Here is a 16,409-nt window from a genome sequence, read left to right as displayed (position 1 = left end):
TTTCCTACCATTCATTTTATAAATTTAGCTTTTACGAATGAGTCTATTTCAAAAGTTTCTATAACTAAAATAAAAAATTACCAGAGGAGAAATGTAAATAATGGATGCAATAAATGGATAATGAAATTCAGAATGCTGGTGAAGTCCACATGACTTTGGAGAGAAAGCTGATGTGACCAGAAAAAGAATTATTCTTTAAACTCTAATAAAAGAAATAATATTGATCCCTTTGACAGTTAATTTTTTACAAATTAATGAAATGATAAACTTCTAAAACTAAAGTAACAACAAAAGTCACAGAGTGCACTTTAGATTAAAAATGTTTCTAGTTCTGGTTCCTTCTAGTAGATATCTAGAAAACACAGTTGTGCAATGCCTACTCTATTTTTAAAGAATTTACTTTCCTAAAAATCTCATTCTCGTTGTCCTGAAATCCTAGGAGACCCTATGAGATCCTTGTTCCTTGTCTTGAGAAGATCGAAAGAAGCATTTGAGTCCAGAGACATTTTTGTGGGTGAGCTTCAGGATAGCAAGCTCAGATGCTTTCAAGGAAAATAACAAAAATGAATAAAGGAGTCTCATGTGACGTGAAAGTATCAGTACCTCTAAAAGTAACAGCAATCTCCATAAAAAGGGCTGATCCAACACTGCCAGGTATTCTGAAATTATCTTCCAAAAGAAGCAATAAAAATATTATAATCTAAAATTCTCAATATTTAAATATTGATTTATTACTTTATAACATTATGCAGGCAAAACAAAACAAGTCTGTAGGCAGCTAATTTGCCTCCTCTGGTTTATTTTTTTTAATTTTTTTTTAAGATTTTATTTATTTATTCATGAGAGACACAGAGAGAGAGGGAGAGAGGCAGAGACACAGGCAGAGGGAGAAGCAGGCTCCATCAGCAGGGAGCCTGATGCGGGACTCAATCCTGTGTCTTCAGCATCACCCCTGGGCTGAAGGCAGTCACTAAGCCACTGAGCCACCCGGACTGCCACCACCTCTGGTTTGTAAAAGTCCTTGTTACTTTCCTTGATAACAAGAGAAACATTTTGTGTTGTAATTTTTAAGTAGGGATTTTAATTCACTAGATAGCTCAGCTTTTCACATTGTATTGTTTCGTAATGTCTGATGGTCCCTTGTGTGTGGGTCACTTCCTTCCACCTGCTGCCTCATTGAGGGTAGAGAAAAGTTTATGCCTCTTTGTTTTCTCTCTCAGAAAGAATGTACAGTAGGTATACAGTACCTCCTTGCTGTTGGTATAATATAATAAGCATCCTGAGCAGACCACGTTAGCTTGGCTCTTCTAAGCCCTTTGAACATACAACACAAATAACAAAAATATTTCAGAAAATGTCCTTCTGGATACACGACTTAGGCTATCATTTTGCTCTTAAATCAAAAAAGCAGTAAACAAATACCTCGCTAGCACCACTTCTGTGTTTCACATTAAAAAGTCTGAACAGTATTAAATGCAGGTTTAAGCTTTCGATTAAATTCAATTTCATTTATTCATTCAAAAGATATTTATTGAATTCCTATTAAGTGTCATACAGTCTTTCAGGTACTATAGATGAGGCAGCTAATAAAGCAAAGTTCCTGTCTTTAGGTCTAGTAAATTTTTGCAAGGAATTTTGCAAATAGTATGCTGATGACAGGGTCTGGTTTGTTTTTCTGGTCTTTATTTTAATCTTAGAATTTTTGATTTATGATCTATTCTTAAGTGAACACAAGAAGTCCAGTTACAAACTTTTAAGTAATTATACTCAATAATTAGACAATCAAGAAAAATCCATTCTATTTTGTTTAAATGATTCAAAGGGGATTGAAAGTAATGGTCTATCTGGCAGAGTTGTGTGTAATTATTTTCCATTAATATTTGCAATAGACCAGAACTTAGGCTTGGAAGTATACAGTGCTATGGGGATATTACAGAAAAGACTAGAAACTAAGTAGGCTTGTATAATGTTGTACTAAGTAGCATTTTATTGTTGTTATATAAGAAAATAACATATTGCTATTGCCATTAGTGCAGCTAGCATGGAGATTCAGACCTTCAGGAATAAACCCTGATGGGGTGATCTCTGACTGATGTTAACATTCCCCTCTTAGCAACACATACTTGCAAACAAAAGAGCATATATTTACTGTGACCTTGGGGAAACATCAGTTTCCTAAAGATAAATTGACCAACATATAAAAGGCATGTAATTCCAAACTAATCAAACATAAAACAACTTAAATAACTGGCATTCAGGAAATGAGCACAATAAAAAGGAGTGCAGAATCATGTCCTTATCTTGAATTCCTCTGACAAAAGTTGCAATTGTTAAAAGGATGGCTACTGCTTGCATAAGTACTTCAGTATTTTTTGCTTAAGCTGTTCAGAGCCTCCAGGCCTCCCAGGCAAGTAGAGAGTTCTATGTCAGTCCTTCTGATTTTGCTTTTCTTGTCTGTCTCTGGGTGAATGTGAGGAGAAAAGTAACCCATCACACCTATGCTAGAGTCGGGGCTTCTTGGCGAGCCTGATTAAATGAACAGCAAATTAGTAGAGTTACTTGCAAGTCCAGACTCAAGCAGCAGCAAGGACTCTCATAACCCTCTTAATCCTTAAGGTGCCTTCCTGCTTTCCAGACCACCAAACAGTACCTTTGCAAACTTGGCAGCAGGTAGTCAAATGAAAGACTTTTTATGATATTTTTCTAAATATCAATAAATTTACCCAAAGAAATAGATGTTTTTCAGTCCAAATATAGTAAGATGGTTCTTGAAAAAGAAAGTGCACAGCATGGGAAATAAATTTGTTTAGGATATGATTTTTTGCTCTTTAATCTCCAAAATTACAATGAAGAATAATGCATATGTTGAGAATTTGATGATTACTTCTTGTCTCTGGCAATTAACACTCATCTCAAGAAACAATTTCCTCCTCAGGCTCAAAAAACAGATTTTGAATTTAACAGAGTATAATGGGGAGACTGCAAAACAGGAACTAACAGAATTAGGTCCTGTTTCTAAGCATTCTGTATTTAGAATAGTCAAAAGACTGAAAAAGAAGTCATATTTGGATTTCTTTTTGGATTAGGAAAAGCCTAGGAAACCACCTAATCAACTTCCTTAAAATTCTAAGAGAAAAGATCTTAGCCTTTCTGTGAAAACTAATTGTGAAAAGCTTATTATTATAGCACTGCTCATAATTGTATTATAATCAGCTTTATTCATCAGAAAGTTCTATGCAAATCTGTCTTCTTTCAAACCCACCATTGGTTAAGGTTCTGCCTTTTAGAGTCACAAGAAGAAGCAGGTTATATCTCCATATATGGCTAGATTTACATATATTCCACACAGGGAATATTTAGTAAAATATAGGGTGCAAAAGGAATGGAAAATTAACACGTACGAACCCTAAGTTTGGAAGTACTGGAGGAAACATTTCAGTCATGCAATAAATATTCATTAAGCTGTGCACTATACTGGGCACCAGAAAAGGTCGTTAAAATAAATTGTGTGAAAAATATAACTTCTGAATTCATATATCCAACTGAAATGCGTACAATTCTTTCAAATTTCACTTAGTTTTTGTAAACAGTATGTGCCATTTATATTTCTTTGTATTTTACAACTGTATGATTGAGCTCAGTAAACTTCTCAAACTAAAACCACATTCCAGACCTATCTTCAACTACTCTCATACACATACTATTTGCTCCAGAGACCTGAGCTACCTATCCTTTTCCTAAACATCATTTTGGTTTTATTCATCTATACCTGATTCCTTTCTCTTAATTGTTCCTTCTCTCTCCTAGAAAGATCTGTTGAAATTCTACTCACATAACCCCCGTGAAGCTTTCCCTGACTTAGAGAAGTCTCATAACAAAGTACACCATTATTAAGAACAACTTTCTGTTTTTTAATAAAACATATATGTGTGTGTATGATACACACACACATATATGTGATTTTCCATATCACATCATAGCTCCCCACCCCAAATGCCATTTTTAATCAATGTTATCTTCTTAGGGAGAAACACATATGTTGGTTGTATGTGGGTTATGCTTCTCAATCTAAATGTCCACCTAAAAGAAGCTCTGAGATCTACAGACCACTTGCTTATAAAAGATAGTCATGAAGAAAATCAGAATATGTTTCACAAAAGATGAGGTTGCAGTGGAGAACTGTGGAGAGATACACTTTAGAACGATAGTATTCATAGATGTCTAATCTCTGAATACACCATAGAAATAGATCAGAAATTGTAGGTCACGGATCAAGATTGGAAGAGTTACAAACACACTAGAGGCATTGTAACTTTTGCATGTTTACCTTTTTAAAAAATGTTTTTAAAATGAAAAAGTCTTTTTTTAAAAGTGAAGCAAGTTGTACATGACAGCAGCAAGCCATCCATGATATTTAGTCGATTCCCACTCTCCTGTCATCCTTACCTTTTGCTCACACTAATGCCCATCAAAAAATGTTCTATCGGTGAAGAATTTTTATTTGATTTGATCAATGGAAAATTCCACCCTGGTCTTAGCCCTGATTACTATCTCAGAACCTCACTCAATTGGTTGGTTACTTGGGCCACCTTGCAGAATATGCAAGTCTCAGTCAGATGAATCCATGTGGAACAGTTTACCTGTAACCATTGGCCTGGACTACATCTGAGAAATCCCAAACTGGCCATGTATATAGAGAGAAGAAGACTAGGGCTGCGGGAACATGGGTAATCCAGGTAATAAAAGATTGTTCAACACCATCAACACCATCTCGTTTGATGCCAAAGCTCACACTTTCCCAATATCATATGAACTACACCTATCTAATTGCAACACACGTCTTATTAGAAAGCTGAAAAATTGCATCTATTTTACTTTTAAGGACTTAACTAAGTTTACCAGAGAGAGAGAGAGAGAGAAAGAGGTGAAATGGAATAGGTATAGGGATTTTGAGGGGTTTGAGGGCATATAAGGAAAATCCTATGAACACAAGGGACAGTCATCATACAGCAAAGTTTATTGGGTGGTGCTTGGACAGTTTTGCATGAGAGGTGAAGTCTCTCATGGTGTCACTGACCAGACACTTAAGGTGAGGGACCATCATCTAGAATAGGAGAGCAAGGAAGCTCCCATGGGAGAGGGAGATCAGAGAAGAGGTTTATAAGTCTAGGTAATGTCATTCAGCGGCATGATGGGGAGACTTTAGGTCAGATTGTCCCAGGAGGTCTTGGGGCCTTTGTTGTCTGGGAATATCTTATCTATTGTTAGCAGATGAAGGAGGTGAGGTTTTGCAGGGTATGCAAAGCAGACAGGCTCTAAATGGCTACAAATCTGCTTGTTTCGGCTATTTTTAAATAACTGTATATGTAAAAATTTGGCACTGGAAACTCACTGTATTTTCCAGAAATAAACAACATAGGTGCTAATACACAGAGGCCATCTTTGCACTATTTATATAACAATAGGGAGAAGGGAGGATTGCACTTCATCTCTGGAGACCATTTTAATAGGACATAGGCACAGCTTGAGACTCTGGATTCTATATTCTAACATAAGACAAAAATGAAGAACAGAAGTGCAGTGGGCTCTGAGAAGCAAGCCTAAGGCTTAACAGTGGAAAGATCTTAAAGGGTCTCAGTAAAGGTCTGCAGCACCCACCAAGAGCAAGTGCCAAAGTAAATTCCACTATGCCTTCCAAAGCCTTTCCCTATTTTTTTCCTTCAATCTCATATAGATACAGTTCTTTTCCAAAAATCGCAAATTGATTTTTTGTCAGTTCAAAGCTATAACTTCTTCTATCTTCTTCTGTATTTCTGTAAGTATTAACCATCATAACCCCGAGTTTATACTTGATTTTATGCAAAAATTTAAGTGTAAGCAGTGCTTCCTACCTAAAACAAAGACTATAATATTTTGTCCTATATTTAAATTATTACCTTTAAAAATATGTATTCAGAGTATACTATGTGTCAGGCTGTATTATGCCAGACCTTGGGTACAAGTCTTGGGGTGAAAGACACAGTTCCTGGCCTCAAAGAGCTTGTGTTATTCAGCCAACTAGGACTACAGTATGTAACTACTATCTTTCTAAACAGTTTGAGTGGGTTAAATAGTGCAGCGCCAATCCATTCTGGGAATGTGTTAGTTAGGCTTACATATGCTAGTTATTCTAAGAAGTCCAGTAATAGCAATAATTCCCTCCATTTTGTGTTTTGTATGTCCTCTAGGGTTTCAAGTATCTGGAAGGAAGTCAATCTGATCCAGATCATTTCTACACATGTGAGTTGACTATAAGAAAAAGGAAACTAAATTCTGAGTAATAGTTTGCAAGAAAAGAACCTGGCAAAGTTCCTGGCTCCTACAAAGTCTACACGTGCTAAAACAGAGTTCCCCTTTGTGTTAGGGAATCATATAAGAAAGTTTTCCACTCCTCAGTGTAACTCTTATGGGAGGATTCACATCTAATTAGAGCTTTCGAGTTAAGGATCTTTCCAATCTCTGTTGCTTCATGAGGATATAGTTGAAGAGATTCAAGTTGTATGTTACCAGGGGCACTGAGTGCTAAAGACCTATTTCTTAAATGAAGTATTTCAGGAATGAGGAGAATGCTATGGCATCTTCCTAGGACAGGCAATTGCTGCCTACTCCAATGAAACCTTACCAAAGCGTTAGGTTTGTGGTTCAGGAGTGTATTATTTTGGTAGCGCTATCAAGGTACTAGACTGAGTGGGTTTACACCATAGAAATTTATTGTCTCACAGTTCTGGAAGCTTCTCTCTTTGGTTTATGGATGACTTTCTTCTCTATTCTGTCTTTACTTAGTCTTTCCTCTGTACATGACTGCGTCTGATCTTAGGTATAAAGAGACCAGTGGAATTGGATTAGGCCCTACCCACATGGCTTCATTTAACCTTAATCACCCTCCATTAAAGCCCTATCTCCAGGGATCTCTGGGTGACTCAGAAGTTTAGCACCTGCCTTTGGCCCAGGGCGTGATCCTAAAGTTCTGGGATCCAGTCCCACATTGGGCCCCCCTGAGTGGAGCCTGCTTCTCCCTCTGCCTGTGTCTCTGCCTCTCTCTCTGTGTGTCTCTCATGAATAAATAAATAAAATCTTAAAAAAAAAAAAAAAGCCCTATCTCCAAATATAGACACATTTTCAAGTCCTGGGGATTAGGACTTCAACATATGAATTTACAGGGATGTAATTCTACCCATAATAAGGGGTGGTGAGTGAATCCTCCACTCTACTGATACCACATTTACTTACTGAGAACATTGTGTAGGATTCTTAAAGAAAATAATTTCTTTAAGAAATTATTTAGCTCAATATAAATACATCTCTTTGCCTTGAGCACAATTTATATTTCCGTTCACTATTCCTATATGAAACCACTATATGAAAGAGAAGAATGCCTCAATAGTGTTAAGTCACGGTTAGTTAGGGTATCTGCTCTTTAACAACCCTACCTTAAATCAAACTGATCATTCTTCTAAAATAATTGGCACTGCTTCCCCTGTAGTCAAGGATTCTGTCTTCTATAATGACAAAGGGCACAATTCTCCCAAAAAAATGACCTTCCATTACTGTAAGGTGATTTCCTGTAACTGTTTATTCTGTGATTTGGTTGATAACTATTCTCATTAAAGAAAAGAAAGTCACATATTTAATCTTTGTTGGGCCCAACTCCTTGTATGTGTGCGATTTGTACATAGTTGAAGACAGTGGTAGGTAAACTGTTCTAGGAAGAGGACAGCAGCTGCAAGAGCACAAAAACCAGGAGGAGGTGGCTTACAAAGAACTGTAGTATTTGATATGAGAGCAGTGTAGGGAAGTTATTTCTGAGGCAAAAAGTGAGATAGAAAGAAGGGAAAATAAATGAGAAAGGACTTAGAAAGTAGTGCTAAAAAATTTCAAGCTTATTCTGAGGTTTTCCCCTGTTGTTATTTTCTTTTTAAAGTAAATTTATTTTTGTTCTTGCATAAATCATCCATTACTCCGAATATGTGCCTCCTGGGAGTTACATGGAAAAACAGAAATCACAAGTTCCCACAGTCATCATAATATTTTAAAAGTTTAAAGTTCATGAAAATATATTATGTAGGTGCTCAAAATATATGATGGATCACAATGCATATCATAAAATTATTCATCAACGCAACATGTGCATGAGAGGAATTGGAGTTGAGAATACTGAAAACAAGTATGATACTTAAAATACATAACTCTGTTTCGAAGGTCAAGTTAAGACATAATTATTTGAGAAAAATTCTCAAACACTTTATTAAATTTCTTTTAAGTGAAAGAGGTCTCAATTCGTCTGGAAGGCACTGTCATATCACGTGATAAATGATAAACTCAAATTCAGACAGTAAACTATGGAGGTTGTGTCTATGCCTTTAAAATATGTTACTTTATTCCTCATGGGTAAAATCCTGCTAGTTTATTTTTATTGATCGATTGCTTGATTGAAATACCATTAATTTAGATCTTCACTTGTAAATTTAGCTTAGAAGTTTTCTAGAGAAAGCATTCCACTACAGGCCTGAAATGTCATGGTGCTTCCTTTTTTTGTATCTTCATCCATTGGTTTCATCCTCACTTCATTTATTTCAATAGAATGCTGACATTTCTCTAATATTATTTCTAGGTTATCTCTCTCAGGCTTTTGGCCTTTATCCTCCAATCTGAAATGTCCTTTTCATAGGTTGTCCCTGTATATTATAGAAAATCTCTCTTCAGCAGAATACTTCCTTCCCTATAGTGGCTTCATATGAGCATTGAAACTTGAAAATTCCCTGTCAACTTATTAATTTACCTTTTAATTTGTATTCTTCATTTTTTAAAAGATTTTATTTATTTATTCATAGACACACACACACACACACACACACACAGAGGCAGAGACACAGGCAGAGGGAGAAGCAGGCTCCGTGCAGGGAGCCCAATGCGGGACTCGATCCCGGGACTCCAGGATCATGCCCTGGGCCAAAAGCAGGTGCTAAGCCACTGAGCCACCTGGGCTGCCCTGTCTTCTTCATTTTAAGTAAAAAGTATTATAACAGAGTTGCATGTAATGATAAAGAAAAAAATTATTCTGACACTTGTTAAGATGACAAGGAAGATCTTGTTTAGGACTAACGTGATGAATGTTGGTCCTGTTGCTATTGAGGAGAAAAATGGGCTCAACTCTGACTACAAGGACAAGTGGAGATTTATAGCTAGTGATCTGAATGAGAGGAATCAGTGAATGGAAAATTATAAGAGACATCAAGGGTGGAAATGTTCTTGCTAAACCAGTTTCACAGAATCCTTGCTGAAGTACCCAGATATCAAGGGTGGGGGATGAAAAATTTGATCAGATATCAAGGGTGATAAGATACCAATAGTCAGGATGATTCTCACTAACCTAACCAGATTCTTGCTAAAACTGGAGCAGACAAAAGAGAAGGCCCAAGGATGAGGCCTAGTCAAAAAATGTTCAGAGAAGTCTAAGTAAAGTTTGGACAAGGAGAGAATCTTTGTCAGTAATCTATAGTTAGTTCTTTTTATAGGAAATATGAGTTACCTCACATTCACTGTTTTTTTTTTTTATCTTTTTTTTTTTTTTTTAAATCTATAGTCTAATTAAATGGGCTTTGTTAGCTAAATTATCAATAGTTTCTCTGGAAACTGCTTTTCAACTGTTGCAAAATAAAATTAGGAACAGTAAATATATGATATCTTATCTAGGTTTCTGGTGAAAACTTCCCAACCCAACCTTTGCATATTCATCTTTTAGCATTTGTTTCCCACTTTTAAAAATAAATTCTTCTTTGCCAAAATGTGTGTAAAGTTTTTGTGACTCAAAACACTATGCTTACTCCCTCAATGTTCTTGAATTTTAATGTTTCTCCTATTTAAGCATTCTTCTCTATAGCTCTCTGTCCGAATTCTCTGACACATACATGTATGTCTGAACTACTCAGATATGTCTGAAATTTACTGCTGACCTGTTCTCATCTTACACTAATACCATATACACAACGCTATGTCTTTGTGAGGAGGAGATTTTGGCGCTCAATACTGTAAGGGATTATGTTGGCAGTCATGTCATCCTTCTCATTATTTTAAGCTCTTTCCTCATTCTCCTCCCTAAACCTGTGAATAGAATTTTAGGCATAATACATTTTTCTTTCTTCCAGCAGTTTGCTTTTGAAAATGCCTATTTTTGCATAATAATAGGAAAAATAATCTTGACTTCCCTGACCAATAGCATGTTCTTTTTATAAAAATCAGAACAATTATTTTAAATTTCCTTCATATTTCTATTTATTTCCCCAGAGTTCAACAAATAGTCTGTGATTTTCAGGCCCCTTGTGATATACCACTGTGCTTAGTAAATCTTGACCTCTGACATTCTTGTCAACCTATATAGCAGAACTTTTGTAAAATTTCTCTAAATCGATGTTGAATCATGTCAGAAGCTGCAATTTGGTTGGCCTCCCTCTCCTACTGTAAATGTCACCATTATCACACCTTGTATCACTGTGCTGATCATTTCATCTTCTTCTCATACATCACAAAGATCAGCAGGAAATTTTTTCCCCCAAAAGCTCTAATAGTCTTTGTTCATAAACAATGCCATTAGATGAAGCATTTTTACTCTTGAGTGTATTCAATTCTTCTCTGGCTACTATATATGTGTTTCTTCATTCCTTGATGCCTGACATTCACCCCTTCAGCGGCTATGACATGGCCTTCCTTCACAATCAAACATCATGAAAAAGTTGTTCTCTTCCATTCCCATTATTATGGTGACTATGTGCTGGACCAATCATTCCAAACAGAAAACTAGAGATACTAAAATACTAAAATAAAAATTTAAATTCTTATCAAATGTGCAATCTGAAAGAAAAAAGATTACTGGAGCCAAAAACTATATGAAGATGAGGAACACAGAGTTGAGCAATGTGTTAATGTAGCTTTCACCTTTAGGGATTTTAGTATGAAAGGATCCGCCTGCTTACTGAACAACACCTGCTAGTATATGCTCAGTTACTATTTGTCAGGGCTGGTTTTTGTTGTAATCCTGATACAGTCCAGTGATAATCACAAGCCTTCTCATTGTCCCTGGTCCTAAAATCTCACATTTACAGCTCCCTTGTCCCAACTTTAGATATTTCCATTCTATTTTCTTGCTACTTCTGAGTACCATATGAGAAATTCTCAGCTGATTTCTCTGTACCATCTAATGGAGTACAGCATTCTGTGAAGTTGTCCTTGGGACCAATCATCTTCCTCAATAATTGCTGCCCTGCTAATCCCTTGCCATCTGAACACAGTACCAAATGTGAGAATTTTCTGAGAAGCTTGCAAAAAATGAAAGAAAGAAGGAATGAAGTAAAGAAGGGAGAGAAGGAGGTAAAAGAAGAAAAAAATTGCTTACAAGCTATTATTTTTAGATTCCCTCAAACCAGTTGAGATCCTTCCAGCCACCCAGTATCTCAGGTTTAAATTCCAAGATGGGAATGAGAGAATAGTGTCTACAAGTTCTCTTTCTGATTCTCTCTCTTCTTGATGTTGTCTGTCTTGCCCTTATTTTCATGTTCTCATCTTTATGCTCTCTCTTAAACACACTTCAACACAACACCAAGTTTTCTTTATCCCATGAGCTTCTCTAAAAATTTCCCTGAAAAATGAAATGTTTTTCTGAAATGTTCTTTAATTGAAGTAGCTAACTCCACAAATTCTCATTCACTCATTAATCAAAAATACATTGAGCATGTGCCATCACCTAGAACTATTCTAGAACCTAAGGACCAAGTGATAAATGAGATGGGCAAACCCCTGCTCGGATATAGCTTACTTTCTAGAAGGTGGAGACAGACAACAGACAATTTTAAAATAAAACAAATAAAAATATCACAGATTATTAAGGGCTATGCACATATTTAAACCAAGGTAAATACATATAGAGTAACTAAGTGGTAAATACATGTAGAACAATTACATTATATTGAGGAGACAGGGAAGATTTCTTATAATGGTGACATTAAAATTTTAATCTTAAGGAGGAACATAATGTAGACATGATGAAGAACATTCCAGGCAAAAAAGAAGACCAGGGTGGCTGAATTATAATCAGTAAGGGAGAAAGTTTATTGAAATTTTGCAGTAGTCAGAACATATGAGACTGTAAATCAGAGAAAAGCATTTAGATCTATTTGGATGCAATGGGAAGCCAGTGGGGGGGTTGACTTCTTAAAATATCAGTCTAGCTAGTGTCTAGAGGAGTGATTCTTAAAGATTTTCATCTCAATATTTGGTTAAATTGTTAAAACTTTTGAGTACCTCAAAGAGCTTTTGTTTATATACTACATATCTATTAATAGCTATAATATTATCTAATATAATATTAGAAGTTAAAACTGAGAAATGTGATGTCATTTATTAACTTAAAATAATAAACTCATTACATGTAAATAAAAATAACAGATTTTTTTTATTGAAAGTAACTAAATTTTCCAAAACATAAAAAGAATGAAAATATTGGCATTGCTTATGTTGTTGCAAATCACTTTAAAGTCTGCTTTAATACAAGGCAGCTATATTCTTATGTCTGCCTCTGCATTAAATCTATTGTAATTTAACTGTATGAAAAAAAAATCTTGCCTCCCATAGGTATAAAACTGGTAAAGGGAAGAGTATTTTAGTAGCCCTATCAGATTTCTGTGGATATTCTTCTCTGATACCATACAAAAACTTGACAAGTGATAGTTCCTTCAAAGTTAGTTACAATGGATAGTTTGAAACCATTAGTGAACTTTTCACTTTGTTACTGTAAAATTTCTTGGTCTATCTCACATTTAAAATGAATATTTGGGGTGCCGGGGTGGCTTATTCAGTTAGGCATCTGCCTTTGGCTCAGGTCATGATCCCAGAGTTCTGGAATCAAGGTCTACATCAGGGGCTCCTTGCTCAGAAGGGAGTCTGCTTCTCCCTCTGTGTCTGCCCCTCCCTCTGTTTTTTTTTTTTCTCTCTCTCTCAAATAAATAAATAAAATATTTAAAAACAAAAATATAAATGAACATTTTCCCATGTATAATTTGATAGAATAAACATTATTTCATAGAAAGATATAGATGCATGAGTTAGTCATCTCCTCTTGTTAATGCATTTCATTAAACAATTTTAAAATCGTATTTGTTAGTATCACCCCTAACTTCACCAGAGAAGTGTCTAAGTATTGGAAACTTGTCAAACTCATGGTAGTGGATCCAGTTTTCCAAACTTTTCATTTTTGTCTTGAAAGATAAAATTTTACAATTGGCAATAAACATTGTCAGTTGTTCTTGAAGTGACAATCTTGCTTCACTCATTTTAGAGAAGACCTATGTCTAAATAACTTCAGTTTATATGTCATTCTTTCAAGTAAAATGTTCTTTGAATCAGAAGCTGCTAATTCATTGCACAGCACAAACAACTGAACAAGTTTTACCTTATACAACTATCATCCCTTTGTATGGAGCAAAAGTGTTTTGTGTGTACTTCCCGTTTGGTCACATAAGATATTTAAATTCATGCATTTACAAGTTGAAGTTTAATAAACTTAATAGTTTTCCAGTTTATCAAAAACATTTTTAAATTAAACTGACTTCTTTTTAGCTATGTTGTGGTGGTGACCAACATAATGACTAGAAGCATAGGTTTATGTAATTGCCTTCATTTGTGCTAAGGAACCAACTGTTTATCCACCGTTGCTTTTGCATCACCTGCACAAATGCTCACAGTAAAAAAAAAGGCAAGTAATATATTGGTATTATTACAAAAACAGTTTTGACCTTAGAGACACACTGTGTCTGAAAATCTCAGGGTCTTCCTGAAGTCCACATACCTTACTTACTTTATGAACCACTGGCCTAGAGAATAATTGGGGAAGAGAGTGAAAACAAACAGTTGGGAAGCTTTTTATAGTTCTGGAAGATGGAAATAGGAGGTTTTCATTCAATGTGGAGGTAATGAAACTGTAGAGAAGTAAACAAATACAGGATATGTTTTTGGAAATCTACCAACAACACTTACTGTTGGATGTGTTGTGAAGAATGGAAGGAAAAGAGGAATCAAAGATAACTCCAAGATTTTGCTCTCAGGAGATGGAGCGATCCCAGTGACATTTACTAAAGAAGAATGATATAGGCAGGGGCAGATTTGGTGTGAGAAAATGAAAAGCTTAACTATGGGAGTGCCAAAGAACTATTTTTCATATTCCCCCAAACTTGGCTTTTTCTCTCCAGATCTAAAAAGTCTAGTGTCTAATTTAAAACTTGAAAATGGATAAAGTCTTCTTTGTCCTAGGCATTTTCTTCTCTCCTCTTCACCTTTCCTATTTGCCTGGTGTAATGGAAAAAAAAAAAAAAACCTAAAGAATTGAATTTTTTAAAACCCTAACTTTATAACCACCCCCCAAAAATCACTTAAATAAGAAAGTGTAACTTTAGGGAACAGTTCTTAAACCAGTCTCAAGTCTGACATCAGTTGTGAATTCAGGGTTTCCAAAGACAACTCTCAGTTCTGACACCAATTGCAAGTTTGGGGTCCTTAAAATCACCCTCAGATTTGATAACCCATTAGAAAGACTCACAGAACTCACTGAAAACTGCTATACCCACAGTGATAGTTCATTATAGTATAAGGATACAGATTAAAATAACCAAGGAGGGCCCCCTGGGTGGCTCAGTGGTTGAGCATCTGCCTTCAGCTTAGGGTGTGATCCCAGAGTCCTGGGATCAAGGGTCGCATTGGGCTCCCCATGGGAAGCCTGCTTCTCCCTCTGCCTATGTCTCTGCCTCTTTCTCTGTATCTCTCATGAATAAATACATAAAATCTTTAAAAATTCAACCAAGGAAAGAGACACAGGAGATAGAGTCCAGGAAAGTGCTAAACATGAAGCTTCCAGTTGTCCTCTTGCAGTAGAGTTATAGATCCAAAGTCATCGGGCTTGGTCATACAGACATGGTGGACTTCTCATATAGTTGACCTCACTTTCTAGGCTTTCTGGAGCTTGTGCTGATAATAGATGACCCAGAGTCCCCACCATATATCACATTTTCATACTACTTGGCATAACTCAAGATTTTCAGGTGCACAAAAACACTTTTATCAGATAAAATATCCCAAGGGCTTTGAGATGACCTTCTGTGATCCAAGGGCAAAGGCCAGACCTCTCAATGAGCAAAGGTAAATTACTTACCACTGACAATGGTTTTTTATTCTAGGTAGTTTCTTCTATCTTTTCATCTTGGCTTAGCTTTAATGGCTAAAAATAACCAAATAACTAAAATACTCCCTACCTCTCTAACCAACTCCTCATTCCTCAAAGCAAAACAAATCAAAACATTTAATGAGAAAAGAAAATGTATTAGGTGATATTTCAAAATATTTTTATATGTATAAAGAGTTTACTGTAGTATTTGGCTAACATATTTTGACTATTTGCCATGTGCTAGGTACTACGATTTTAATTCTTATGATCTTATAAAAGTAATATTTGCACCCTAATTTTATAGGTAAGGAAATGAGGCCAGACAAGTTAAGCAATTTGATGAGAGTCATACTCAGAGAGTAACTGGCAGAGCCAAGGTACACATCTCAGTGAGACGCCAGAGAAACCTTCTCCTGACTAAGCTGTACATATCAATAAATGAGAGGTATCAGTATTGTCTATCTTGCAGGCTTTACTATTATAATCATTCACAGTCTCTTCTCTTACACTCCTAAATTTATTCTTCTCATTCGTTTAGGTAAAATTTACTCTCGGCAATTTTTATTTCATTTAATTCTGGGTACTTGACTTCTTAGCACTGCCTATCTGTATTTTATGGGTTGTCTTTGACAATTTGCATGGCTATGAGAGCTTCCTTCCCACGAAAATACAAGGTTATACACCATTACTCTTCCTTTAAGTGTGAAACCTAAAGTACCCTTGAGTTTTGTTCTCCTTGCTTAGCACACTCTATCCACTGCACATTTATCTCAGTATGAAGCAACCTCCATGATATCTCTTTGTCTGTTTCCTACATCATCAAAAATTTCTCTAAGTGAAAAGCACCTTTTTAGTGGTTATTTCCATTTTCTTCTTGTCACAGTTCATATCACCATATTTCCTTATCCCAGTATATCTTTCATTGAAAGACTTTCACTTAAAATTATAAAAATAATCACAGGATTCTTTGAAGTAATTGTGTCATCTCTTGCCCTCCCTACAATTCATTTCCAATGAGAATCATTATTCAGCATCAACCTTCAGAGACAAAACACTATGCAATACTTTTAAGTCATGTTCTCCTTTTTCTTTTTATTGATATCATTTCTGAGACAAACACATGCTTTCAGTAGATCTTACTAATACTTTTTTTTTTTAATTTTTA

At 35.7% G+C, this 16,409-nt stretch overlaps 1 long non-coding RNA gene across 34 annotated transcripts in view; it reads left to right on the top strand.

The window, feature by feature from the left end:
* The window catches only part of LOC125754547 (uncharacterized), a 132,467-nt gene that overhangs the window by 96,399 nt on the left and 19,659 nt on the right, over nucleotides 1-16,409 (top strand). For 24 of the 34 annotated variants that reach the window (XR_007409135.1, XR_007409128.1, XR_007409122.1 and 21 more), the window contains one exon: nucleotides 6,228-6,279. The exons of 4 other annotated variants lie outside the window; for them this stretch is intronic. This is a non-coding gene — a long non-coding RNA (uncharacterized LOC125754547). Of the gene's footprint in view, nucleotides 1-439; nucleotides 655-6,227; nucleotides 6,280-16,409 lie in introns of all 34 variants that reach the window. 6 more of the 34 variants (XR_007409120.1, XR_007409119.1, XR_007409111.1 and 3 more) reach the window with 1 other exon arrangement.

Source organism: Canis lupus, chromosome 38 (assembly GCF_003254725.2).
Source record: "Canis lupus dingo isolate Sandy chromosome 38, ASM325472v2, whole genome shotgun sequence".
Classification (NCBI taxonomy): domain Eukaryota; kingdom Metazoa; phylum Chordata; class Mammalia; order Carnivora; family Canidae; genus Canis; species Canis lupus.
The sequence above is the reverse complement of the archived record's forward strand: the minus strand, read 5'-3'. Positions and strand labels throughout refer to the sequence as shown.